Raw genomic sequence first — 26,893 nt, 5'->3', positions numbered from 1 at the left:
TGCCCCTGGCGGCCCCGGGACGCCACCCCCGTCAGCCTCCGGGGGGGGTGCTCTGGGTGCCCCCTCCGCGAACCCCGTCCTCTCTCGCTTCGTCTGATCCTCCGCATCCTGCCCTTCCAGGCTCCGGCTGGGTGGGGGGTGGGGGGGAGCTATCCCACCGAGCCTTCCCTCCTTAAACTTTTTTTCCTCCACCCTCCACCCCACCCCTAACTTTCTCCTAGTCCGTCTCTTGTCTCTGAGGCCAAAGTCGGACTGAGGATTTGGGGTGCGGGGTAGGGAGACGGCCCCTCCACCCCCGCATCCCTCCGCGTGGTCAGTGCCGGTGGGGGCTTCTGGTCTCCAGGGACAGCGTCTCCTCTCGCTGGGGCTTGGGGCGCTGAAGTGTGGCGTGCCCAAGAACCGAGCTGCTCTCTGGCTTTGGGGTGAGAAGTAGGAGTTTAGTTGCGATCACCCAGGTGGAAGAAAACATCCCGGGAAATGGATGGATCTTTGCGTATGTTTTCTGAAAGGATCCACGATAGGAAATCGCTTCAACACTCTCCCTTCTCTTTAAAAAAAAAAAAAGGGTGGGGGAAATTTAAGTAGTTTGGACTTTCTTTGCACACCGAGTCGCAAACTTTGTGAATTGGTTTGTATGGTAGGAACTATCCCATCCCAATTCTCACTTAACCGTGCCCCCTGCCCCCAAAAAGATAGGAATAGGTTAATGGATCAGTATAATAGACCTTCCAAGGGATTTCCCCCCCTTTTGGGTTACTTAATTGCTTTTTTAATAGTATGCTGGGGTTTTGTTTCTCGGAAGTGTAATATGAAAGTTCATTTTTCTCCTGCCAGACCCACCCACTGAAAAATCAGCTTTCCACTTGATTGCTAGTTTTGATTTGACATTTGATTGATCACCTGTCATCTCGCTGCCTTTGATCTATTCATTCTTGATATATATCAATAAATCACTCACCATGGTAACTCAGAGTGCCAGTGACGCAAGCCTTGCCCTCTATATTCAGAGCCAGACATGCACAATTATTATCTTGTTTGGCTTTTAATGTGGGCGTTTTTATTTCTTTGTGTCCTTTAGTTGAATCAGGGCTTTGGTGAAAAGCTTAAGTTTTGTTGTTGTTGTTGTGTGTGTGTTTTCTCCCCTTCTTTCTCTGTCTTTGCCCTCTTGATTTAAGCAACCTTAGTTAAGACTGGTCTTCTGCAGACCACCTCCACATTTCATTCTGTTCTAACTCGAGCAAAACATAGGGAGAAGTTTTGTGGAACACTTAAAAACTTTGCAAAGTCAGCCTTAGAACAAATCCAAAGTTAGTTAGGAATCTGGGGAAAGTGGGCATCTGTGTCTGAACACACTGAACCACTGGCTCATTCTCCATTGTTGCCCGATTCTAGCTTGAATAACAATATATGTGTTTTGAAATATCCAGTTATCTTCCCTTCTGAGTACAAAATTGCTTCTGTAACCATTTGTTGGTTGATTCAAGTTGGCATACGGTAAATATCATTTATATTGCATTGATTCATATATTTTCCAATAGTTTTCCCTAGGTGTCAAAAAATTAAAATATTTTTAGTATCTCATACAGTTGAAACTTGCCTCATCAGTGAATTTGTCTTTGACCAACTGTCGTTACTTCTTTTGAAAACAATTTCTCCCTCCTATCCCTATCTCTTTCGGCTTTTAACTCACTCATTTCTTAAAACTTAGACTGCTTTGAGATCTGACAGCATTGGGTGTGTGCAATGGCTTTGGAGACTCAGGAAAAAGTAAGCCTGCTGCATCTTGTTCTGGCAGCATAAGTTTAAGTGTAGCTAGATTATTAGAGATAACATCCTTATTGTCGTCCCGAAAGAGAACCCTGGGCTGCCGTCCAGCAAGAAGTGATACTGCCCTGAAAATTACTCTTTTTTTTCCTTGTTGTTCCGGTAAAGGCCATCAACAACTAGGCAGTAATTTAAATTACCAGAATGACTGGACATGTCTCCTTTAGTAAGCTCATTACAAAAAGTGCATTGCTCAGAATTGCTCGACTTTGATTATAATTATCCTCTGATCAATGAGGATCCAGGTGTTTGTAGCATAATGCTGTATCACATTATTTAAATTAGATCCTTTTCATTAAGCTGTATCTATTGGTGCTGGCTGGTCTGTTTATTATAGTGTGTGTGCCTGTTAGAAACTTGTGACGATAGTTTCAGTTTTCTGGCCTATCTTGTTCCTAGTGTCTTTATATGTTTGTTTTCGTGACTCTTATTATTTTCACCAGAAGTGGAAAACATTTTCAAGTTGAAAGGGAATAATTCATTTTGTACACAGTAAGAGCCCTCTTACCATATTTATTTGCTCACATATTAATAGAGCAGATAGTTTTTCAAGCAACGTTTCTTCGGCTCATCTGAGGTCATCAATGCCCTACTCTGTTCTAGCTGAGGTGGTCTACTCACAAGGAAAGTTAGCCACTTTGGAACTCTTGAGTGAGTTCACGTCCAGAGAAGAAAGGGTTTCGAAAAGGTGGGTTCTAAGACTGTGGATATACTAACTTTTGTCACTGCTTGAAATTAAACACAATGCACAACTGTAAGTAATTATGCCCAAGGACTGATGTTGAAAACTTGATTTCTAGCTTGATTAATGAATAGAGAAAGAAAAAGCTTGTGAGTGGATCAGAGCTGAGGCTCTCCCGGAGTGCACTTTTCTCAAGAACTGTTCCAGTCAATTTGATTTCTTCACATTATTAGTTTTAAGTTCCATGTTTCAAGGAATCAATTACAGAACTTTCTAATAAAACTGATATCGAAATCGAATAAACAAGATGCTATTGTAAGTGTTGGGAAATGTGAATCTTTATTTGTTATATTCCTCCTTCAGGGGGAAGTGAGGTAGGCAATCCTCTTTAAGGAAACAGCTAAATCAGAATATTTTCCCTCCGAAATGTCATTCTTCCTGGCTTTCTTACGTTATGTTATTCCACCATACTATTACTTAGGGGGAAAAAAAAAGTTTAGAAAGCGGCCTACAGTACCCCAGGGGTTTGTGTATGTGTGTGTATGTTTGCTTCCTTGGATGTATATTGCATGCAGTTTTACCTGAAAATATTGCAGCATTCTGTACCAGAATCTTTTCTCCCTATGCATTTTAGGAAAGATAGAGAAGATGGCAGGAAAATGAAATAGAACAGAACAGTGTTTTGATTTGTTTGTATTTTGCAGGAGGCGGAGGGTTTTAAAATGTAAAATTGTAGACTTATAATCTCACCCTTTTATATTTTACAGTCTGTCTCAGCCTCTGTCCATGCAGATGTATAATACATATTTTATTTTACCAGCCCGAACCATTGTTTTTATGTTACCACTAACCAATTGCAATGAAACACACAACCTTTTGTGAACATATATGTGTGAATATCTGACATATATGGAAGTTATAGAATTCTACCCCTGCCTGCCCAAGGCAATGAAATGTTTTCGTCTTACTAACTCTCAGAAGCTTTCTGATAATCCATATCTGAGAAGAGTCTTGTAAGAAAGAACAGCTCCCTCAATTTATTTTGTTTATTTAATATGGAGATGAATAATGCAGATTTTGTTTTCACAAATGTCCTTGTGTGGCAGTAAACATCAGACTATTAGCAATCATTACTTAAAAGTTGCAATTTGCACCTTAATAGCACAGGTTATTTACATGGGAAACAGAGTCAGTAGAGACAATTCTGAATCCTGCAGTGGAGTAGAAATGACCTGAGAGATCTCTTTTTCCACCTCATGATGTGATGACTCCAGATTAACGGGTGAGGTCCCAGAAGTCTCAGCCAGTCCGGTAGGAGTGGGGCGGGCTGCTCTGGGTGAGGCTTACCTTTAATTTACTGGCAAGTGGGACAGGATTTGAGAGAATAGGAATCTGGTAGATTCCTGGCTCTCTCACTCTGGCTCTCTCACTCTACTTAAACATCCTTCAGAACGACAAGTTCACATCTTGAACATTTACATATCTCATGCTATAGATCTTGCCACTTAGTATGATTTTAACAGATGAGTGGAAAATACACACACACACACACACACACACACACACACACACACACACACACACACACACACACAATAAAGTCCAAAGAGTCTCAGCAGCATGAACCGTTTTGACTGTTCTTATTACTTAAGGCTGATCTCTGAAAAAGGAAAGATAGGTGCGTTGAAATCGCTTCGTCCATGTAATGTTTTGGACTGAAATCGATCGCTTAAGTGGTCCTTTCCCCACTCCTCTCCTGATTTCCTTCTCCCACCTCTCACCTCACCCTTAAAGACCCAGATTGAACGGGACATCTCAAAAGCCCATTTGTTTTAGGTATTTATTGATTTCATTTTTAATCTGCCATATCAGGACACAATATGTTAATCCTAATCAGCAGATTGCAAGTGACAAGGAGTTCCAGTGGAAACTACGTAAGGAAGAGGGTACTCTGGGAAACTTTTTGGCAAGAGAAGTCCGAGGCCTGGGGGGGGGGGTTGCATTTTGGTGGCTATTTTGGGGGAGGGTAGAAATATTCTACGTTTCTTCTCCCACTTTAGGTTTTTTCTTCTCCCAGTCTCTAACTATACTGCTAAAATTTGGGAAAACTTAATGCCTAACAAATACCTTCCAGCCATCTTTAGGAGATCTGTCCCTGACGCATCCTGACTTTTGTCACGTTTTCCAGGGGAGGTTTGTGCTTTTATTTCATTTGGCTGATTTCTCACTCATGACAGAATCTCTCCAACTGGATAATACCAGGGTTGGTCCATTTTTCTTCCCAGGGGTCTGGGAATTGTGCTCTTCATTGAGCAGGTTTTAAAGGGGGAACTGAGCCTGGCATTATTTAAGGCCACTGAAATGATGCACTTCTGCTCACCACTACAGCTGAGCTTAGGAAGAAGAAAACCTAGGCCCTGCTCATGTTTCTGCTGGGTCTGTAATTAGCTGACAGGAGGTAAATGTCCAAAGTCAAGCTTCCCTTCCATCACTATACTTGTACGATCAATTTTATTTAGAAATGTCATGGTCTGGGAAGATTCAGCCACAATTTCAAAGGCAATGCCTGCATCAACCCAGGTCCCCTTTAAAAAACACAGAAATTGCCTAACAAATTCTATATTAAGACCAGGCATACACAGAGTATCATTTTCATTTGATGCAAAGTCAGTTGGAAATACATTAAACTAACAGTTAGAGTGTCTTGCATCGCTTCCCTGAAGCAGTGCTTTTTCATTACATATTTAATTACAATCAAATTGAACGACTTTTATAAAAAAAAAAAAAAAACCACAGTGGTATTAAAAGAAGCTTGGCACACAAATAATTCTATTGCTTCGCAAGTTGAGAAAGCTGTTATATTTTTATTTCTTTGGGAAAATTTTATTTTAATTTTCTAATGTTGAGATAGATACAGACTATCTTTTACTGTAGTCTGTAATCAGGGAGAGCTTATTCTTCTATCTTTATGGTCTGCTCGCTCTAGACGAGGTTTCTATATCCATTTTTTAGTCATTTGTAACAATTTGTATTTTTCTTTTTTATTTTTAAGTCTTACAAGTTCCATACAAAGTTAGAAATTCGCATGCTCTTTAGGGTGATCATTGGCAAATGACATTTGATTGTGAAGGCGCTTAGTCATTCCAATCACATAAGAAATAACCTCATCGAGAGTGCTTGCCTGATAACCTACCTGGATACTGCAGTAAGAACAAACACCATATATTTGCAGGCCACTATCATACAACACGGTTTTTACTGGATTTATAATTTCTTGTTTTTCTCCCCCTGCTACTGACCTTTCAGTCACTTGTTTTAGGAACTTTTTTTCAGGCAAAGGTAAAAGAATAGCATTGAAAGTAGAGTTTAAGGTTCACCAGGTCTTTAAAAATATGATAATAAAAATTAGAGACATCAGAGCTCAATTGTCCACTGGTAAACTACATCTGCAAACTAATAGGAAAGCATCTCTGCAAACACATGGCTTCAACTTGAACTTGCACATTAATCGGGACCATCTTCTGCAGCGTGGCCGTGGTTGTATTGCTCATTTTGTCCGAAAAATCATCACAAGGGTATCGGACTCAGGTCTGTTCAAAGACATTATGTACACACACAGACACACAGAAAAGAAATATGAGATGCAAGTGGGAATTGCTGATATATTTGTTTCCAAAGCAAACTCCATGAATGAAATGATTAAATAATTTGAAGGCATTTGAAAGTCATTAAAATGGCCATTAGGAATTTCAAATCGTTGCCTCTCTCAATCTTTTGCATTCCCCCTATAGGAAAATCTTCCTCTGGACATCTTCAAATATTCTGGGATGCTGAAGCAATGCCTAAAATTATTTAAAATTTTAGAAATTAAAATTCAGAAGGCACAACTAGATAATCCTATTATTATTATATCAGTATTATTTAGCCACGCATAGCAACAGGGAAATGTACAATGCAAAAGTTTTAGTGATAATGAGCTTAGAGAAATTACATGAAAAAAAATACCTGGATCATATTTGCAAGCATTTGTCTTGAATTTTGTTCATCTAAATGAGAGTTCTTTCCAATATGTGTTATTTTAAAAACAATTTCAATATCCCCATGCCTACTATCCTACCTGAAACAGGGTCTAATAAAGCTCTCTCTGGATGTACAAAGATATAGGATATTATAATACCCAACCCTTTTTGAAAAATAGTTTTAGAAAACTAAATGTGGACATACAAACCAAAAGAAAAACCTCAAGAATCTTTATAAGATAGCTAGCTCAGGGTTCAAGATCAAGAAAACTTTGTTTCGGCAGGGTAAGAAGAAAATAGCGTTGCATTTTAACTAAACGTCTCCTCTTGGCAAATAGGAAGCAGTGAAGCAGGGAAGATGTTTTGTTTTGTTTTTAAAGGAGCTTTTTAGCCCTTTTGCATCTCTCTCCAAAGACTAATTTAATTGAAAAGCTGTAGTGTCCATTTATGCTAAAGGAAAGACTTCGAGTTTCCAGAAAGCTGCTAGACACTACGGTGGGTTTAAAAACAAGACAGCATTCTGCAGTTTCTGTTAGTACAAAAATTAAGATCACTGGTCTTAATTAGTTGAGTGCTTTCAGAACTGAATGAATACTCTAAAATCACCCCTGAGCTTTCTTCTTAAAGTTATATCTAAGCCATTTCTATGGAAATTATATAGCTTAGATATTAAGGTGGGCAGAACACAGTTATTGTTTTTAATGAAAATAGTTGCAAAGGATGGAATGAGATAAAAACAGAGTTGGCAGCAGCCATTCTGTTTGTAAGGAATTTGAAAGAAACTTTCATAATGCTTTCCTGCATCATGAAAAATCCATGAAATCTGGTGACGTGGGAGATACAAACGAAACAGAGGGTCAAGGTCTTCTATAGGGGGAAAAATGACTTGTGCAAGTGAGAGCAACGGTATAGAAATATTTCCATATAGACTGCATGGGGCTTTCTTTAAGTCACTTAAATGTATCAGATCCTTAGGATATTTTATGTATTTAGGAGCCTCTCTTGTCTCCCCAGGGACATATGAATAGCTTCTGGGTCAGGATGATGCAGGAGAAAAAAGTTAAATCTATTCTACACTATGGTACCATTTGGTACAGAAGAAATGCCCAAATGAAATTAAATGCGTTTTCTATCAGAATTGCCTTTGGCTATTTTCCTTTATTAGAAAGTTGGGTACATTGCTTTGTTCTTCTTCTTGTTTTCCCTCTTGGGATTGGATGTGAGACTGTGGATGGAGCCGTGGGATAAGGGGAAGTGGCTCGGGCTTTGGTGGCAGCTTTGTCCCAGGTTGGTTATGTAGCCCTGGGCAAGATCTAAAGGTAGACCTCACTCCTAGGATGAGAAAGTGAATTTTGGAGTCAGAATGATCCAAATTCAGCTCCCTAGGTCTACTTCTTGTTGGCCGTGTGCACCTGGGCAAGCCGCTCAAATCTCTGCCCTCTACTTCCTAATCTATAGAATGGGGACTATCATGGCTTTCCCTTCCAGGTTTGTTGAAAAGACTATATGAGACTAGGACTGAGAAAGTGCACTGAAGCTGTTAGGTTTCACATGGATGTGAGGGAAGAGGGTGTCTTTACCTTGAATAGCCAGACCGTGGAAAATTTATACCAGAAGGGAAACAAGCAGCTCACCAATTGTCTTGGGACCAGGGGTACAGGGCTTGAAAACAAATCAGATATGGATGCATTCTGATTTGTAAAACTGGAAATACAATGGCTGAGTAGTGTTTCGGCTTCTTCTCCTGAGGCAGACTCATACTGGGCTGTTTGGAGCACTGCACTCGCTCAAAAAAAAAAATGTTTCTTTCCCAAGAAAATAGTGTTTATAACACCACCAACAACAACGATAGTAACAGTGATATCTGCCACTAAATGAGTGCTTATTACATACCAAGCACTCTATCAAATGCTTTATATATCTACATTCATTCATTTAAAAAGCAGTTATTTCTTGAGTTCCTACTATGTGCCAGATCCTGTTCTATTACCTGGGTCCCAGGGATGAATAAGATGGGTGTTTTATACCAGAGACTGCGAGGTATGGTCCCTAGGAAACTTGCCCTCCCACTAGGGGAAGCTAGAGAACATACAAGTCAACTTATAAAGAAATGATCATTTTGATACAGAAAAAATGTCATGATGACAATGATTTTATAAAAGCAAAATTATGAGAGGATGAGTTGGGGCTAGATAATTGGGGATGGTCAGGGCAGACTTCTCAGAGGTGGGGACATCTGAGCTGAGTCTGATTTCTTATAACATTCCTATGTGGTAGATGCTAGTATAATCCCTGCTTTACTGATGGGGGTCTGAGTCATTTGTAGGATAACCCATTCAGGGTCATACAATGGCCAACCTGGCTTTTAAGCTCAACCTTCCTGCTCTCGAGTCCTATGCGTTTAATCTGTTGTGATGGTTTATCTAGAATAACCATAGAGATTTTCAAGGAAATACCTTCCATTTTTATTATCCTTTCCCTGCATCTGTTGTGATGTCTAAACCTATAAGGGTATAAAGGGTATACTGAGAGCATGGATGCTCCCTTTAGTAACATTTCCAAATAGAATCTTCAGGTCAACTCCTGAAGTGACAGAAAGATGACTCTTTCTGGAATGTTCTTTCACATGCATGTATGTACATTCATTCATTCATTTATTCATTCAACAAATAATTACCATGTACCTATCATGTGTTGGGCATTGTTCAAGGTGCTGGAAATATACCAGTAGAAAACCAATAGAAAAGTTCCTGCTCTCACACAGCTAATATTCTTGCGGATGAGACTAAAACACTAATGAACAAATAAATACATAACATATTGAGTAGTGCTCACTGCATTTCATAAGAGTAAGTCAGAATTAGTGGGGTCAAGCATGCTGGAGGATTGTCATTTTACATAGATTGGTCAGCGGTGGTATTTTTCTAGTGGTGATTTGAATAGATCTGAACAAAAAGGGAGAGACTGGGAGAAGCAGCCCAGGCAGAGGAAGTAGGACGTGCCAAGGGGCTATGGCCAGAGTTGCCTTGAGGAGTATGGAGGAGGCCCCTGTGGCTGGAGCAAATTAAGATGGGGGAGAGCGGTGAGAAATGAGGTAAGACAGGTAAGCAGAGGGCAGGCTGTGGATGGCCTTCCAGATGGAATAAGATTCCATTGCACGAGTCCAAGCAGAGAAGTGATATGATCTGATTCAGTGACTAGCAGAACATTGGCTCCTGTTTGTATTTTGAAGGTGGTGATGAACTTGGGCATGTTTGCTCTCTTAGTCTACTTACATGGCACCCCAGTGATGGTGAGTAGGATGCTTAGGATGACAGTGGTGGCACCTGGATTTAAAAACACATGCCCAGCCTTTGTAGAGCAATCGGTGCTGGGATGGATGACATAGGGAGGCCGTGGAAGGGCAAATGTTAATAATCAAGCAAACCTAGGATATAGTGGCAGCTCTTCCCATGCTTAAGCCAGCTGGACACTCAGAAACAAGTTTCTTAACCTCACTGCACCTCAGTTTATTCATCTGTCAAATGAGGGTAAGGATATTGTTCACTCATATTTCAGTTATGACAATTAAATGATGAGATGCAGATAAAGCCCTTAGTGTAGGCCCAGTATTTACTTGGTATCTTCTTCATAAATGAATTCTTTTATTCTTTATTCTATTTATTGTTTGTTCCTTACTGTAGGAACTTCAGAAAAGAGGCAACTGAATTAGTTTTTAGCTATTAGGTACTAAATAACTTTTTCCTGCTAAGTGAATACTTCCATTAGTGTATTACTCTGTATACCAATTAATTACTTGAAGTATAAGGATCTCTTTCAGACATCTTAAATTTCTGGCAGACCTCTGCACCAATCGTGATCATAGCTATACTTTAAATGTGTATCAAGTTAGAAAATATGAATGATCAAAAGACTGGGGTTTTAGTCATAATCTCAAATGCTGTTCATCATGACATCATCTGACTTTGACTGAGAGCAGTGTCACCCCTTTGTGTGATAATTATTAATATTGTTTATTTGTATTATAGACTGTGCTTGCTGGTAATCAGGATGTGTCGACTTCCTGGTTAAGCCAAGAGCCCCGACTGAAGCATGGCCGATGAAGGTGAAGAAATGAGGGGTGGAGTGTCCTCATTTCTGACCCCTGAGCTTCAGTCTTTCCCTGCCTGCTCTCCAGGTGCCTTCCTGGCCACAGCCTCCAGGTGCTCCCAGCCCCCCAGGACCTGGCAACTCCGCCCCTCCCCCACGGGAACCTGTGCTCATCCCCTCAGGCCCCAGGTGGCAAAGCTTAGGGGTTGTTAAGCTAATGGGAATAGGCTACGGGCTGTTTCCTGGTAACGCCTTCTTCACTTTTTAATTGTCACTTTCAGATAAGTGCCTGAGAGAAGGAAGAAGGGAAGCTGGCTGGGTGCCTGTGACGGTATAGGTATGTCTTAGAACAGAGAGGTTAGGGATCCAGGAGAACGTCTGGGGGTTTTTACTGCCTGTCTTAAGACCTTTATTCTTTTTTTTTTTTTTTTTTGAGTTGGAGTCTCACTCTGTTGTCCAGACTGGAGTGCAGTGGCACACTCCCAGCCACGGCAGCCTCCACCTGCTGGGCTCCAGCAATCCTTCAGCCTCAGCCTTCCAAGTAGCTGGAACTACAGGTGCGCGTTACCACACACGGCTAATTTTGTAATTTATTGTAGAGATGCGGTCTCGCCAAGTTGCCCGGGCAGGTCTCGAACCCGCAGGCTCAGGCAAATCCACTCACCTCAGCCTCCCAAAGCACGGGATTACAGGCTGAGCCACCAAGCCCGGCTAAGACCTTTATTCTTAATAACTATGATTTTAGGTTGGCTGGGTACTGGGTACTGTGGAAGGTGCTGAGTTAAAACCTTGAATCACACCTGACAGAGCCTGCCGTCTTGGAGCTTACACTTAGTGGGAAGGACAGGTAAGGGATTAACCCGCAGACAAATCCCATGTGTCAGGGTGTGGCACTCTGATGAAGAAAATGAAGGGAGGGTCAGGGACAGAGCTTGACCCAGAAGTGGCTGTTTCGGAAGAAATGGTCAGGAAAGGTCCCTCTCTGTGGAAGTGATGCTGACACTATCTCCAGAGGAGAGAGACACAGGGAGAAAAGAAAAGACAGTGCCAAACATAGCTGAACACCCTAGGCTGGAGACTGCTGGAAGGAACAAAAAGGAATCTAGGGTGGTGGAAGCGGACAGAGAGGGTGACCCATGAGGAATAAGGAAATTTGGATCTGAGTCTCTCACTCAGATGTGGAGCCCCGGAGTGTGTAGGAACAGAGTCAGGATCTGAACGGGGTTTTTATAGGACCTTCTGACAGCAGTATGATATACCAGGGACCCCGGATACAAGCAGGTCAGTCACTCACAGGAGGCTTCTCCATGCATGCGTCCAGTCAAAAGTTTTTGGTGACTTGGACCAGATTGATGGGAGAGGAGATGGGGCAGTAGTCTGAAGGCAAACCATGAGATTGCAGGTTGGGTGTGTGTGAAGAGAGGAGAACAACTACTGAAAACAGTCTAAGAAACATCGGACTGGGTTAGCCTATGAATATTTTCTCTAATCCTCTCTTCTGTTTTTTCTTCTCTAGTTATACATAAAGGCTGAAAGTTGTCAGTCTGTCGTTCTTTGAGCCAAAATGGAAACAAGGAAAAATGTTGGGAGTTGCCTTTATTCTAGAATTGACTGTCCAGGGGAAGAGGCCATCCTTTTCCAAGCACGTTTTCTGGAATCCTGGAATGGCCTCTTGACACATTTCTCCATCCCCATCAGACAACACAGCCCCTGGACAAAGGAGTGGACCCTGGAGTCCAACAGACAAAGGATAAATTCCTCTCTTATGACCTTAGGCACCTCTGCCTCTCAGTTTGTTTCCTCATTTGCAAAATACACCTAATGAAGGGACTTATCTCACTGGGTTTTTGAGAGGATTAATTGACATACATCAGATAATCTGCTTAGCATAGTCTCTGGTACATGCACAATAAGAGGGCAATACATTTTGATCACAATATTAACAAGTTAATAATTCTTTGCATGCCTTGATTTTCCTTATGAATAGAATAGGGATCATAACAACTTCTACTTTGTGTATTTGGCAGAAGTAAAGTATTAATACCAGCAAAGTACTTGGAATTGGGCCTTGAATACAGAAAGCACTCAGTACATAGTAAGTTATTAAAATCATCACCATGACTCTGAGCTTATGGCCTTGAAGGTTTGATGTTGTGTCTTGTTGCTTCTATGTCTATAAGGTCTGACACATAGTTGGTGACATGGTTATTAGAGGTCAGAGTGAGAAAACACAGGGAGATGATGGAATGACCCCAGAGGGGAAGAATTAGAGATCACTAAATTTAATCATCATCTCCTCCAATGGAAACTTACACCGGCTAGCCCCTCTGCCCAAGTCTGCATGAGTTTTATGCAATTTTAATGAGGAAAATGAGCCCATCCCTGAACATTTGTAACTCAGAGTTGTCCCATTAAGGGCTGTTCACCAGTGGACAATATGGTAAATGAAGTAGTATTGGGTCACCTAGTGAAAATAATATCCCTTTTACAATACCTTCAACCCGTCTGATTAAATCAAGAAGAAGGTCTCACTTTGGTGTTAGCCTGTCTTTAACACCTCTCTCGCCCTTGTTTATCAGAAGGAGCAGAGCTGGAGACCCAGAGGTTTTAGAGAGCAATGGCATCCTGTGGAAAAAGTGAAATAATGATGTGGAATTTTTTCATTGCCTGATTGCCATCAATTGATGGCAAATGATACTAGTTTTTCATGACTGTGACTGTTGTGACATACATTTCTGTTTTGAAATAAAATTATTTGAGGCAATAAAAAAAGAAAAAACATTTTCAAGAAACAAATAAAGAGATCAGTAATCAGGTGGGGAGATTTTACACAAACTGTGAGGATGGGTGGAATGACTCATGACTCACAGTAGCTTGCAGATGCCGCCGCCTGACAGGACCCGTCAGGAACAGGGAACTAGCTGTGGGCAGGGGCTGTCAAGTCACACCAGGTCAAAGAAACTCCTGGAAGCCAGGGGGAAACTCTGGGAAGTCTTTACTACCCCTGGAAGTTTTGCTATTATGGAGGTAAGGGGAATGATGTCCTGGTTTACATCTGGAGTAGAGCAGTGGTTCTCAACCTCTATTTGATATACTCATCACTTGGAGAACTTGTTAAAGTGTACTTTTGCAGATTCTGAACCTGGTGCCTAGAGATTCTAATTCCATAGGATGAGAAGAAGCCCAAGAATCTGTGAATCTGCACATTAAGCATCCACTTAATCCATCTGAATTGCAGGATACAGGAAAAAATATAGATGTAAATTCTCTTCTCTCCCCTCCCCGCCCCTCCCCTCCCCTAAGGGATCCATTTTCACTTGGGTTTTTTAAGTCAACAGAAAAAAATATATAAGTAGCCTCTCTCTCACACTCACTCCTTCATGGTGGTTGCTTATGTTTTTAGAAGGGGGAGAACCATATTTCCTATTGTATTTCAACAGGGAAATGCATGCATTTATGCCTTTGTTTATCTGGTCTTTACACCAAACGTCAGAGTCCAGAAAATTTCTCAGTTAAGAAGGAGAAAGACAAGCAACCCAGCAAATAGATGAAGAGGGCTCTTTCTGCTTGGAAGCACTTGGCTGGCAACCTGGGTACCATGCCAGAGAGACAAGGAAGAAACACAAAAAATCTCATGTACTTGATTCTTTATTTCTTACACTCTCTAAAATTCTGGAGACTCTATAGAATGAGAGGTCAGAAAACCTGGTTTTATTTATTTTTTTAAAAAAATTCTGCTCCTCTTATTGTCTTTTTCCTATTTTCTCATGCTTTTTTGGTGATTTGTTTTTTTTCTTCCTTGGTTTTGTCTCTTTTCTTTCCTGATTCCTCCCAGTCCTCAGACTTCCAAGCTCTGTCTGTCTAGCACCTGTGCCTCCATGGATGAATGTGATAAAAAATGATGATGGTGATAACGATAAACATAATGCTAATCATAATTGTCATTGTCTTAATGGCTACTGTTTCTTGACCTGGGTAACAGCTAAGCCAATAGGACCAAGCTCGTGCCTAACATGTACCAAGCACTAACAACATCCAGGTTGTTTATATACAGTCTCTTCTTGAGTCATCCCATAAGCTGTATGTTATTATTCTTGGCCAACTGAATAGATAAGGAAATTAAATGTTGGAAATTTTAAGTGGCTTGACTAAGATCACACAAGCTTTTAGGTAGGATATTGAAACGTGGATCTGACTATCAGAGTCCAAGTATTCAGAGACTGTGCTTTGTTGCCTCTCACAGTATTTAATGCTTAATGGCAAAGAGTCACATAAATAAACACTCCCAGTCTAGTATAGATACATGAAGGCCAAGGGCATGAACTGAAATTTAGTGTTTCCCTAGGTTGAAGTAAGTCAATTGTGTCAAAGGAAAAAAAAAAAGATCTTCCTGCTTATCTAATTCCCCAAACACCGTCTTTAAAACTTGAGCCTATGAAGAAAAGGAAAAAAAAAAAAAGGATTTTTGAAACCTCTGTGCCTTCCACAATGGCATTTTCATAAAGCCATTCCTGTTTTATTAAACAAAAGAAGAAAAAAAACCATGAAACTCCCACCATAGTCCATCTGGGGTGTCTCAGCAAGGATCATGCTTACCCACTCCTACAGTATCTTTGAGGATGTGTCCTGAAGTCAGACACTGCTCATCTGTTCCCCATAAATCTCTTGTAGGCTCCATGACTCTTCCTGGCCGTCAAAAAATATGGAACATATGCAATGACGCCGCCTCATTATTTATTTTAGCAAATGGAAAGCTATCCTCACAGATTTCCCCCCATAATATTTATGGTCAGGATCTCTAAAGAGGTCTCATACCTGTAAGTATTTAACTGTAGGTGACACTTAAATGAGTATCTTCAATGATGGGAAGAAAAAGATGATCATGAAATTCAAGACTGCAGATCTCAGAGAATGTTGCTTTCACCAGAAATCATAAGATCTTACCTTGGGGGAAAAAATGTAACAAATTGTTTCTAATCATTGTTGGTGGGTTTTGGGTTTTTTTTAACTTCTTTATTTTTTTATAGGTGACATTTTAAAACAAGCATTTGTAATAATATACAGTTTGGCAAATTGCCTAACCATCTGATTTAAGGTTATTCTATTGAGAAATCGAATGAAATTGTCATCCTACTTTATTGTCTTTAACATTAATATAGATTAACATTATATATAGAGAAAAGATTGTCAAAACCAAGATGGCCTTGTTTCACTTGAAATGAATAATAAATTTCAGATATAAAATAATTAAACTTTATAGATAAGTCCTCTTTGAACACCAAACTTATTCTCTGTGCCTCCATTCTGTAAAATGGGCTTAAGGAGACTGCTTACTTCCAAGTGCTACTATGGGGATTTAAAAAGTTGTTGTATATTGAGTACTTAGAACAAGGCATAGTGCATCATAAGGATTCAACAAATATTAGTTATTATTTCCCTTCTCAATCTTTCCCCAGAGACAGGTATTATTAAGTGTCCAGTAAGGATATCTTTCTCTTTTTTTTTTTTTTGTAGTTTTAAATGCATGTATATGTAGTCAGGAGCATTATTATTATCTTGAGCATGTGTAAAAAATTTTGTGAAAATAGTTTCATACTATATTTTGTAATGTGTGTGTATGTGTGTGTGTGTGTGTGTGTGTGTGTGTGTGTGTGTGTGTGTGTGTGTGTATCTGTATGTTTTGGGCTCCATCCAAGTAGGTAGATGGAGGGAAAAAAAAGATAAAGAGAAAGGATGATGAATGATTAAGAAACAAATATAACTCATTCCCTTTTGTATGCTTTATAATACTCCATTATAAGAATGCACATTTTTATTCATTTATCATTTCCTCTATTAGTAGACATTTAGCATGTTTTAAATTTTTCACTATTGCACACAATCTTGTATTGAATATTCATGGAAACTTTTACAATTTTCACATAAGTAATTTATATAGAGAAAAACAGTTGTGAAAATTTTACTGCATCTAGCAAGAATCATTTTAGAAAAATAAACATTATTGAAACAGATAATATCACATATTTTGAACATGCTTGATACCTTCACTGAGGTGCATACCTCTCTAACCAAAAATGTAACTGGCTAACCCGCACCTAGTAGGCATTTGCAAAATATCTGCTTAAAGTAAGTAAACTGAATGTAAATAAAATATACCAGTAATTCCAATAATGAATGTGATGCAACCACACTTGACTTGAATCCCAAACGTGTAAAGAAAGCTGTCAGTAGCTGCCTTGGGGAGGGATGGGTAACAGGGAGAAGTCAAAAGCATGAATAACATAAAATAAATTGCATTTGTTCTTCAAGTTTGTAAGAGATCAGGCTTCCCAGTTGGGCAGCTGTCACTTTCCAGAAGCGACTTTGTGGTGCCCTACAGGTGTGTGGTGGGTGAGGTCAGGGAAGGAAGGGCTCTTGGACTTTGTGTTACAAGATGAATTGTTAATAGTCAATCTCTCCATTTAATGTTTTAAACAGTTAAGCTTCAGTTTAATACAGTTTAGTGAGCATGTTGGGCATCTCACTGGTAGATCCTGAGGGTAGAAGTATAAATCAGTAAGATTGGACCCAGGGTTAGGAAGGTCGACATGATACCACATGCTTTTCATAACCAAGACCAGCATCATTCTTAGAACTGGGGTGTATGTGTGGCGTGAGGTGTGTGGTGTGTGTGCGTGTGTGTGTGTGTTGGGTCTGTTATCCACCTGTATTGGGTATGCTCTGTGTATATTTTGAGTGCGTTTTTGTGTTGTGGGTTTACTTGACTGCGCACATGAGTTGGGAATATGTGTGTATTATGTGTGCTGTGATGTATGTTCCATGTATGACTGAATTAGGAATGTTGTGGGTATTAGTGTATGTGACTGGGGGGAGACTGTAAAAAGTCTATAATATATGAGTTTTGTGCTTGAGGTGGACCTGGCATATGTCTGGTTTTGCCAACGCCAAGCTACTAATGCAATCACCACAAAGTTCTTCAGGAATTCTCTGGTAACACTAGGCCAGTGTCACAGAGTGTTTTCCTGGGAGTTCCCCTGTGGCACCACACCCTGACCTCCTGGTCACAGCCCTGGGTGAGAGGAAAACAGAACCACCATCACACAGGATGTCCCTTGCACAGGACAATTTGCACTCGATGGGAAATGTATGAAAGACAGATAGTACTGGAAAGCACGTTCCACACCTTGTTGTAGTTTCTGTTTCCTCGTGTATCTTTCTCCCCATACTACGTGTTCTATCCTGTCAGGGGTTGAGTTTATGAATTGTGGGGATCATTTTATTTGATCCCTACCTGGAATACAGTAGGTGTTGTGGTTGAACGCATGAATGAATTAATGAACGAGTGAACAGAGTTCTCCAAGGTTGCTGGAGCCTTTGGAATATTTAGATACTCCAATTATTTATGCCCACAGGGAATGAATGAATGAATGAATAGAAGGTTCTCCACGGTTCCTGGAGTTGTTGGTATATTTAGAGGCCCCGGTTATTTATGCCCACAGGGTTGACGCTAGTAGGTTCTTAGTAAATGTTGTCAAACGGATAAATGAATGCATGCTCGCGGCACGTGGTGCGAACGTTTGCTTATCTCAGAAGCAGGCAAGCAATCGTAAGGAAACTGTTCCAGTAGGGTTTTTATTCTTCCTCTGTCAATCCCATAGGAGCATCTTGTCTGCTGTCCCTTTGGTTTAATTATTGTTCCTTAAGATCAGCATGGCAGTCCTTCTGTTTATTGTCAAACTGCAGTCACAAATGGAGAGAGAAAGAATGAATAGGAAGAAAATCTTCATAATCCAGGTACGGGAATTTCCCCAAAGATATTTTTCCCATAAGGGAGGTGAAAAGAAGGTGGAAAAGTTGGAGAAATGAGTTTCCAAACTCGCCCAACGCATAAACCAGCAGAATCGTGTTACTGCCTCCATAAATGTTTAATATGTTTTATCATCTTGTGACTAAGGTTAAACAAATGTGAGTCCTTTGAGGAATTATTTACTGGAAGCAAAGTTATAGCATCAACATCTGTGTTTCCAATCACTTAGATGAGGAATAGATCAAATAAATCATGAATAAGTTCCACAGAATAACTTCAGTATTATCATCTCCGGAGAAGAATCATGTAAGTCACGCTTTTAGGTGCCCTCTCAATTGGAATTTAGACTTTTGGGGAGGGGATGAGGCTTCTCTTTTTTGTTCATTTCATTATCTTCAAAGAATAAGTCTTCCCCTTTTTGTGGAAAGTTACCATAAAAATATCCACGATAGAAGGACACAGAAATTTCTCTCAGGGAATCTGGCTGTTTCAGCCAACATTCTCATTTGGGAATGGGCTAACGGTTCTAATATATAACATCCATATAATTTAACCTCATAAATTTATTTTTTTTTCACAGTGATGTAATGGGGAGACTGACCTGGAGTTTGTAAATGTTCCCTGCTCGCTGCAATCCCTTGGGCAACATAACATTCTAGACAGTGTTTTATGTGTCCTGATTAAAATATAACGTATTCTTGCATTTCCTGTGGGCTGACCTGTTAGTACTCTTAGCAGAACATTTAAGGAACACAGAGATGTTTTCAAATGTGTAACAATGCACTGTGTGAGGTGGTTTCTTCTTTTTTTTAAAACCATGATCTGATTTTCATTTTAGACCCCAGTCCCTTGAGCACTCACCCCACAAGAAAAGTTTTGTGCTTTGGTTTGACTTTTGAATCTTCTCTGCCTTCTGACAAATGAAATAAGGAGGAACACTTGTTTGTGACTCCAATCTGAAATCCAAGGCATATGCTTTAAACTGCTACCCTGCAGTAAAGAGAAGGAATTGGAAAAGTTCATGGGAGTTCCACAAGATAAACCAGTAGCAACTTGCAACTTTCTTTATTGAAAGTGAAAAATATGTTTTAATGAAGATGAGGGGAAGGGCTTCCTATAGTTTTTGCAATCATGAAAATGACAGCTGTGACACATAATACACTCAGCAAACCAATTTGTGGAGTGAGATGTTTTAATTTTCCATGAAAGAGACATAGTAAAAACAAAAGGCAGCCCTTGGTTTCCCAAGGAGCAAAGAGAAGTTTGTGGGTGAAGGCTTGAGATTGAAACCTTGCTAGGCTAAAGTTGATGCTACCATGTAGCTCTTCCAGGTTACAAATCTCCTTCCAAGAATAATATGAAAGAGGCTTGGAAACCCCATGAGGAAAGGAGTGGATAGATCAAACAAGTTAGGGGAAGATAAGTTCCCTGAAAGGAATATGTGCATTTGAGAGTCATTCTTTTATTCATTCAACAGACATTTATTAATGTTTATTGTTTTCAAGTCCCTGTGCTGTGTGTCAAGGATAAACAAGGCATTGCCATTGTCTTCAAAGTTTAGCAATGGAGTACCCAGAATAATGCCCAGAATGAGGCATTCTGTGAGGATGTAGGAAGTGTTAGTTGAAAGAATGAAAGAAGACAGAAGGAAGGAAGAGAGGAAGGAAGGGAGAATGAGAGGGAGGGAAGGAGGGAAGAAAGGGAGAGGGAGGGAGGGAAGTTGGAGGGAAGGAGGGAGAGGAGGAAGGAAGGAGGGAAGGTGGCAGGGAAGGGAGAGGAAGGGAGGGTGGGAAAGAAGGCAGGAAAAGAAGGAGGTGGGGAGGGAGCGAGGAGAAAGGGAGAAAGAGAGAGAGACAGAAGGAAAGACGGGTGGAAAGAAAGAAAGAGAGAAAAGAAAAGAAAGAAGGAAAGAGGGAGAAAAGAGTGAAAATGATCCTGGCAACCTAGGAACACAAGCTCAAGTATGTTTGTATGTTTGTTTGTTTCCAGGATTAATTGTTGATTTCCCCTCAGATTTTATCCCAGTGGCCCCTGACATTTCTACTAGTAGTAGTTCCCTGATTTCCCATCTGACAAATCCTGAACCCAGGTCCCTTCTGTCCTGCACACTAGCTCCTGGTCAGCTTTTATGAGCAACGTGAAGATTTTATGTACTGTGAAGTTTTCCAGATTTGCCCTGGTTGGCCACTCCAAGGTCTTCTCACTGCTCACTACAACCCTTGATGGAACCAACTTGGTTTTTCCATGCCTTCCTTTCCTCTGTTTTGCTCCCTGAAACAGTAATCATCAGTTGCATTAACATTCATTGAGCGTCCACTCCACGCCAGACACTGTCCCAAACATCTTACATGCACTTGACCTTCATTTAGGCCTCCTCTCATTTAAGGAGGTAGATGATTATTCCCATTTTCCAGAGAAGAAAACTGAGGCACAGAGCTGTTAAATAATTTGTTCTGATGCTAAATATATACTGGAGCCAGGAGTTCAACCCAATGTATTTGACTCGAAAGCCACAACTAGTATATAACTCCCAGCACTCCTAGAAGCCAAGCTTTTATTTTGATGAATCCTACTATAGGTGGCGATAAATTGTGCATCATCTGGAACTCAGCCGAGCCCCAGCTCAGTGGCTATGGATACAGAGTCCCAAGGGATGGTTGGGGCGAGGTCTCTCTAGGACATTGTCTTCCTTCCTTTTCCATCAGAATCTCTCCACCTGGTGGTCACAACAGCCACCTAGTAGCATTGTCTATCTGGCTTAGCAACTCTGACAGAAAAAGCATCTCCTTCCAGGGACCCCAGTCAATGCTGGCCCACATGGGTTTGTATGTCCTGCCCCAAACCAGTCACAGGCCCTGACTGGCCTGCTTTGCTGTGTGTGCATCCAGAGCTATAGGATCTGGGAGTGGCTAGTGGCAATTCACTAAAGCAAAATCAAGGTGGTGTTACCAAAAAAAGAGGGATGGTTACATGACCAGCAAAGTCCACAGCTATACACTGCATGCTCTAGAGTTGCATCCAAAGATTATAAACTCAGACCAGACTGAGGTTCAAATCCAGGTGGTTATTTACTTTCTCTCTGGCCCTAGACATGTTATTTAGCCTTCTAACCACTAGTTTCTTAGTTTTAAAAAATCCCTAATACCACATGGGATCACCATGTGGATGATATAAATTGTATGCAGAGTGGGCTTAATGTGTGCTTAGCACATAATACGTGCTCAATAAATGTTAGTTAATGTGGTGATATTAGCCAACAACAGGTTGAAGATGACCAAAATAGATCATGGATGTCTTTGGAGAAAGGGATTTTTTTGAGGTCTTTGTTGATGCTTTGAGGCACATAGTTTAATAAACAGGTTTGTAGGAAGTGGAAGTGGGGTGAAATATAGCTCCCAGAACGTGCTAACAAGACTGAAAGAACCACCTTCAAGTCTAGATCACTGTAGCTTCTTTTTGCTTCGGGCCAAAAGTTCTCCCCAACTTTCATTTCCTTCCAGATTTTGATTTATTTATTAATTAGGCAAAATGGGAATTGACGAGGCTGAAATGATAAAGATGCTCATGACTTTAAAAAATGTTTTCATATGTCAGGAATGAAAGATGTGGTAAGGTTGAACAGGAGAAAAATGACTATATCAGAGTCAGTCTGGGTAGCACCCCTTTGCGACTTACTCGAGGAAAGAAAGATGGCGGAATATACGGGCATTCAGTGGTTAAGGAAGCTGAAGTTTGTCTGCTTTCTCTACTGCAGGTGGAATTGTACAGAGATGAACTGGTTGAATAGCAATTTTCTTTCTTGCAGAAAAACTGACATAGCAACACGTATTATGCGGTCGAGGTTTAGAGAAGCCTTTTCTCTTATGGTTTATTTTTCTGCAAAAGTGGTGTTTCCAGGCTGCTGACATATGCAAAGGAAATGTGTTTACGTGCGTGTGTGACATTCTACCTGCAACATGCTTGTGCCCATGGCTGAATGATGTGTGCCTCCGAAGCTGTGTGTCCTGGCTGCTGTTGATTTAGTCCAACACACAGAGAATACTCTGCAGAAACCATTTCAGGTTAGGAGCGCCTCACTTACTGTGTTATACAAACTGCTGGCACAGGTAATTATGCTTAATAGGAGCCACCTTTGATTTAAAGCCTCAGAGGTGAGTAATTAAATGGAGCTGCAAGCACAGGGGGTGGCGTGCAACCTTTGTTTGGGGACATTTGTCGAGAGCAACTGAGATCTCTTACAAGGGCTCATATTCGTCACCCAGATTGTCTTAGAAAGACATTGGTAGACCTGGGAGAGATGCAGCAAAGGCTCTGTGCAAGCAGTTGCTTTTCTCATTCTGTCCTCTCAAATGTCACCAAAGAGGAACTCTCCTCTAACTTCATCTGCCCTGGCTCCTGTGTGCATCATCCCCTGTTGGGATCACCACTGTCCTCCTCACTAACTTCTTACTGGTCATCTCTGTAGATTCCCACAAATCCAACAGCAATTGGTCTTGCTGTGTGCACTGGCTGTCCCAAGATTTCTAATGGGTCTACTCAGACACCAACAGCAACAGCAAAAGCATACCAAGTCCCTATCTTTCAAATGATTGGATTTGAGATGAATTCATGTTTGTAAGATTTCATTTCAACCCCATGTTTGCTATTATTGTATCTCAAAACTTATCTATCTGTCTGTCTGTCTGCCTATCATCTATGTTTCTCTCTATCATCTATGTATCTATCTATCATCTATCGTTTTATTTTTTAGCAAACCTACCTTGATTAAAAAGAAAAAAAATGCATGGACTATCCCCTCCTTCCCAGCCCCTACAGTTTCTGAATTATAACATGCGAACAAGGGAGGTTGAGTTGGGCAGACCGCCTGTTCCAGGTGATGCCACCTAGAATTGGTGCTGACGCAGTCACTAGGAAACAGCAGCAACTTCAACTGAATCTTAGTAACTTCCAAAGGAGTCCCAAGTTCCAGGCAGAGGGTTTTTTGCTCCAAGCTAGCTACAAGATGGGTTCTTTTTTGTTTGTTTTTGAGTCGGAATCTCACTCTACCACCTAGGCTGCAGTGAGTGGCATGCTCACAGCCACCACAGCCTCGACCTGCTGGGCTCAGGTGATTCTTCCTCCTCAGCCTTCCAAGTAGGTACACGCTACCACGCTCAGCTTATTTTTTGATTTATTGTAGAGACACGGTCTCACCAAGTTGCCCAGGTTGGTCTCGAACTCCTGAGTTCAGGCAATCTTCTCACATCAGTCTCCCAAAATGCTAGAATTACAGGCTTCAGCCACCACACCCGGCCAAGATGAGTTCTTAAAGTCCAGAAGAATCTTGGGAAAATCTCTTCGCCTAAACCCTCCTGCTCTTAGGATAAAGAGATGGTTAAAACCTTCCTACGCAAAGTGTGGTCTATGAACCAACAACCTCAGCACCTCCTGAGAACTTGTTAGAAATACAGAATCTTGGACCCCACCTCAGACTCCCTGTATCAAAATCTGCATTTTAACAAGATGCCCAGAGGATGTGTGAGCACACTGAGATTTGAGAAGAATTAACCTACAGGCCCTGAATGATTGGCCCCTGCCTCCCTTTCTGACATGAAATTCTTTTGTTTGTTTGTTTGTTTGTTTGTTAGAAATAGGATCTGACTCTGTCTCCCAGACTGGAGTCAGTGGCACCATCATGGTTCACTGTAAGCTCCAACTCCTAGGCTCAAGAGATTCTCCTGCCTCAGTCTCCCAAGTAGCTGGGACTACAGGTGCACACCAATATGCCCATCTAAGTTTTTTTTAAGTTTTTAGAGGTGAAATCTAGCTATGTTGCCCAGGCTGGTCTCAAATTTCTGGCCACAAGCAATCCTTCTATCTTGGCCTTCTAAAGTGCTGGGATTACAGATGTAGGCCACCACGCTCCACCAAAATTTTCACATATTCTCTACCTGTACTCTGGCTTCTTTCTGTCCTCATTCCATGGCCATCTGTGTTCTCCTCTTAGTCTAGTTAATGTCCTTGATGCTCCATACTTTTTTAAAATTTTTATTTTTATTATTTTTATTTTTTATTATGATTTTATGGGGTACAGTTAAGAGTTAGGTATACAAATATGCTTCGTTCAGGCACCCTTGTTGAAAAGCGGTGTCTCCCCGTCTCCAGACAGATTTTTTTTTTTTTTGAGTTGGAGTCTCACTCTGTCGCCCAGACTGGAGTGCAGTGGCCACTCCCGGCCACTGCAGCCTCGACCTGCTGGCCTCCGGCGATCCTTCCGCCTCAGCCTTCCAAGTAGCCGGAACTACAGGCACACGCTATCACACCCGGCTAATTTTTTATTTATTGTAGAGATTAGGTCTCACCAAGTTGCCCAGGTGGGTCTCGAACCTGCAGGCTCAGGCAATTCACTCACCTCAGCCTCCCAAAGGCGCGGGATTATAGGCTGAGCCACCGAGCCCAGCTCCCAGACAGATATTTACTACCGTTAATCCCATCTCCCTTCCCCTTCCCCCCCATAGTTTCCCACCACTGTCAGTCATTTTCTTATAGTATTACATTGGATGTTCAAGGTCCACTATATGAGTGAGAACATGTGATACCAGATCTTTGTTTCTGTGAGAGGTCACTCAGTATTATAGACTCTAGTTCCATCCAGGTTGCTGCAAAACTCATGATTTTGTTATTTTTTATGGCTTCATAGTATTCCATCATGTATATGTACCACATTTTTTTAATCCAGTCCTCTTTTGATGGACAGCATGCTTGCTTCCAGGTTCTTGCTATCGTGAACAATGATGCTCCATATTTTAACCCAAAGATCACTTGTTCAGGGAAACCTTTTCTGAGACTTCAGACTATTTTAAGTCCATCAACTCCCCAACCTAGGTCTGAAAGTGTCATGTACCTCACCGCCTTGTTCTTTTCAGGGTTGAAATTCAGTGATTCTTGCTTTAGTTGATTTCCATCTGTCTCCTCCCCACAAACTTTTTTTAAGTTTTAAAGTTCCATGAGGGTAGGGGCTGCACCTGGGTTAATTATTCATGTCCTGAGGCCCCAGCATAATACCTGGAAGAAGCTCAATAAATATTTTTCCCATAAACAGATGCATGCATTCATTCTTATAATTAGAAATATCATAGGCATATCATTGGGGCTACTCTGCTTATCTCTTCAGGAATTTTTGGAAAATGTCTACAACTGTTTTCTGTTTGTTCAGCTTCAGGCGATGAGAAAATCAACACAACAGAGCTACTACTTTTTAAGCTCTTGCCACACATAAGCAGTGTTCCATTTATTCCTCACCACGTTTCATATATTTTATAAATGAATAAAGTGAGGCTTAAAACAGTGACTTCAGACTAAACAGCAACACTTCAAGGCCAAGGAGACTGGGAACTTGTGCTACGTCTTGGGTTGTCCATTTGCTTGGCTTTCCAATAGGCACAGAACTCCCTGCTCACCTTCTTAGCACAGATCTTTATTGAAGACACCACCTGGGTGCTAGGCATTATTTGAGGCTGTGGCAGCAGCAGTGAGTGAGATCTGTCAGGTCCCTGCTCTTAGGGGGCAGAACCAGTAGACATTTAAAATGCCAGGTGGTGAAAAAGGTTAAGAGGAAAAGCAAAGGATGACAAAGGAATAGAGGATGAGAAAGAGGGACTGTCATACTATAGGGCTTTTGCCTCCTTCTCCGTTGTCTCCTCAATACTCAGCTCAAGGGCTGGCACATGATAGGTCTTCAATTAGCATCGATTGATGACTGACTGACAGATGGAATCCAATATTTACAGAGCTGTGTTATATGTAGCCATAAAACAGAGCAGAACAAAATGGCTAACTTGGAGATCGGGATTCCTGGCCCTGTTGGCCAGGCAGTGCTCTCCATAAGCCACAATTTTGTGGTTAGAATCATTAGAAGTACCTCTAGAACTTTCAGAAAAACACAAGTGTTCAGCTTATTCCTTGAGTACATCAAGATTTCTGGTGGCAGAACCCTAGCCTGTGCTCTTAAGTTCCACAGTTGAATCTGATGTGCTTGGAAGATTCCATGTAAGATATGAGCACCTTCTGTCATTTACTATGTACTGTGTACCAGGCCAAGTATTCAATCATTCACTGCCTACTGTGTGCCAGGCCAAGTACTCAATCATAGTCTGAGTGCCTACGGTGTGCCAGACCAAGTATTCAATCACTCACTGAGTGCCTACTGTGTGCCAGGCCAAGTACTCAATCACTCGCTGCCTACTATGTGCCAGACCAAGTACTCCGTGGCTAACCAACTCTACTGAGAAAGAAGACGGTAACAATGATGATGACAATGAGCACAACAACTAGTATTGATAAAGTAATTGTTAGTGTTTTGTGCCACGTGTGCTAAGCCCTTTAACACCTTTGGCTAGCTCATTTTCACAGCCATCCTACTAGATAAGGCCTGCAATGTCTCATTCACTGTTACAGAAATTTTAGAGAAGGTACAAATAAATATTCAGATAT

The 26,893-nt window shown here is 41.1% G+C and overlaps 1 protein-coding gene across 1 annotated transcript in view; it reads left to right on the top strand.

Annotated features, from left to right (window-relative positions):
* Positions 1–26,893, top strand: part of TSHZ2 (teashirt zinc finger homeobox 2) — a 493,994-nt gene that overhangs the window by 965 nt on the left and 466,136 nt on the right. The gene's annotated exons all lie outside the window — the stretch shown is intronic.

This window comes from Carlito syrichta, unplaced genomic scaffold (assembly GCF_000164805.1).
Source record: "Carlito syrichta isolate Samal-C Ts95f unplaced genomic scaffold, Tarsius_syrichta-2.0.1 Scaffold303263, whole genome shotgun sequence".
Taxonomy (NCBI): Eukaryota; Metazoa; Chordata; class Mammalia; order Primates; family Tarsiidae; genus Carlito; species Carlito syrichta.
This window is presented reverse-complemented; position numbering and strand designations above follow the sequence as displayed.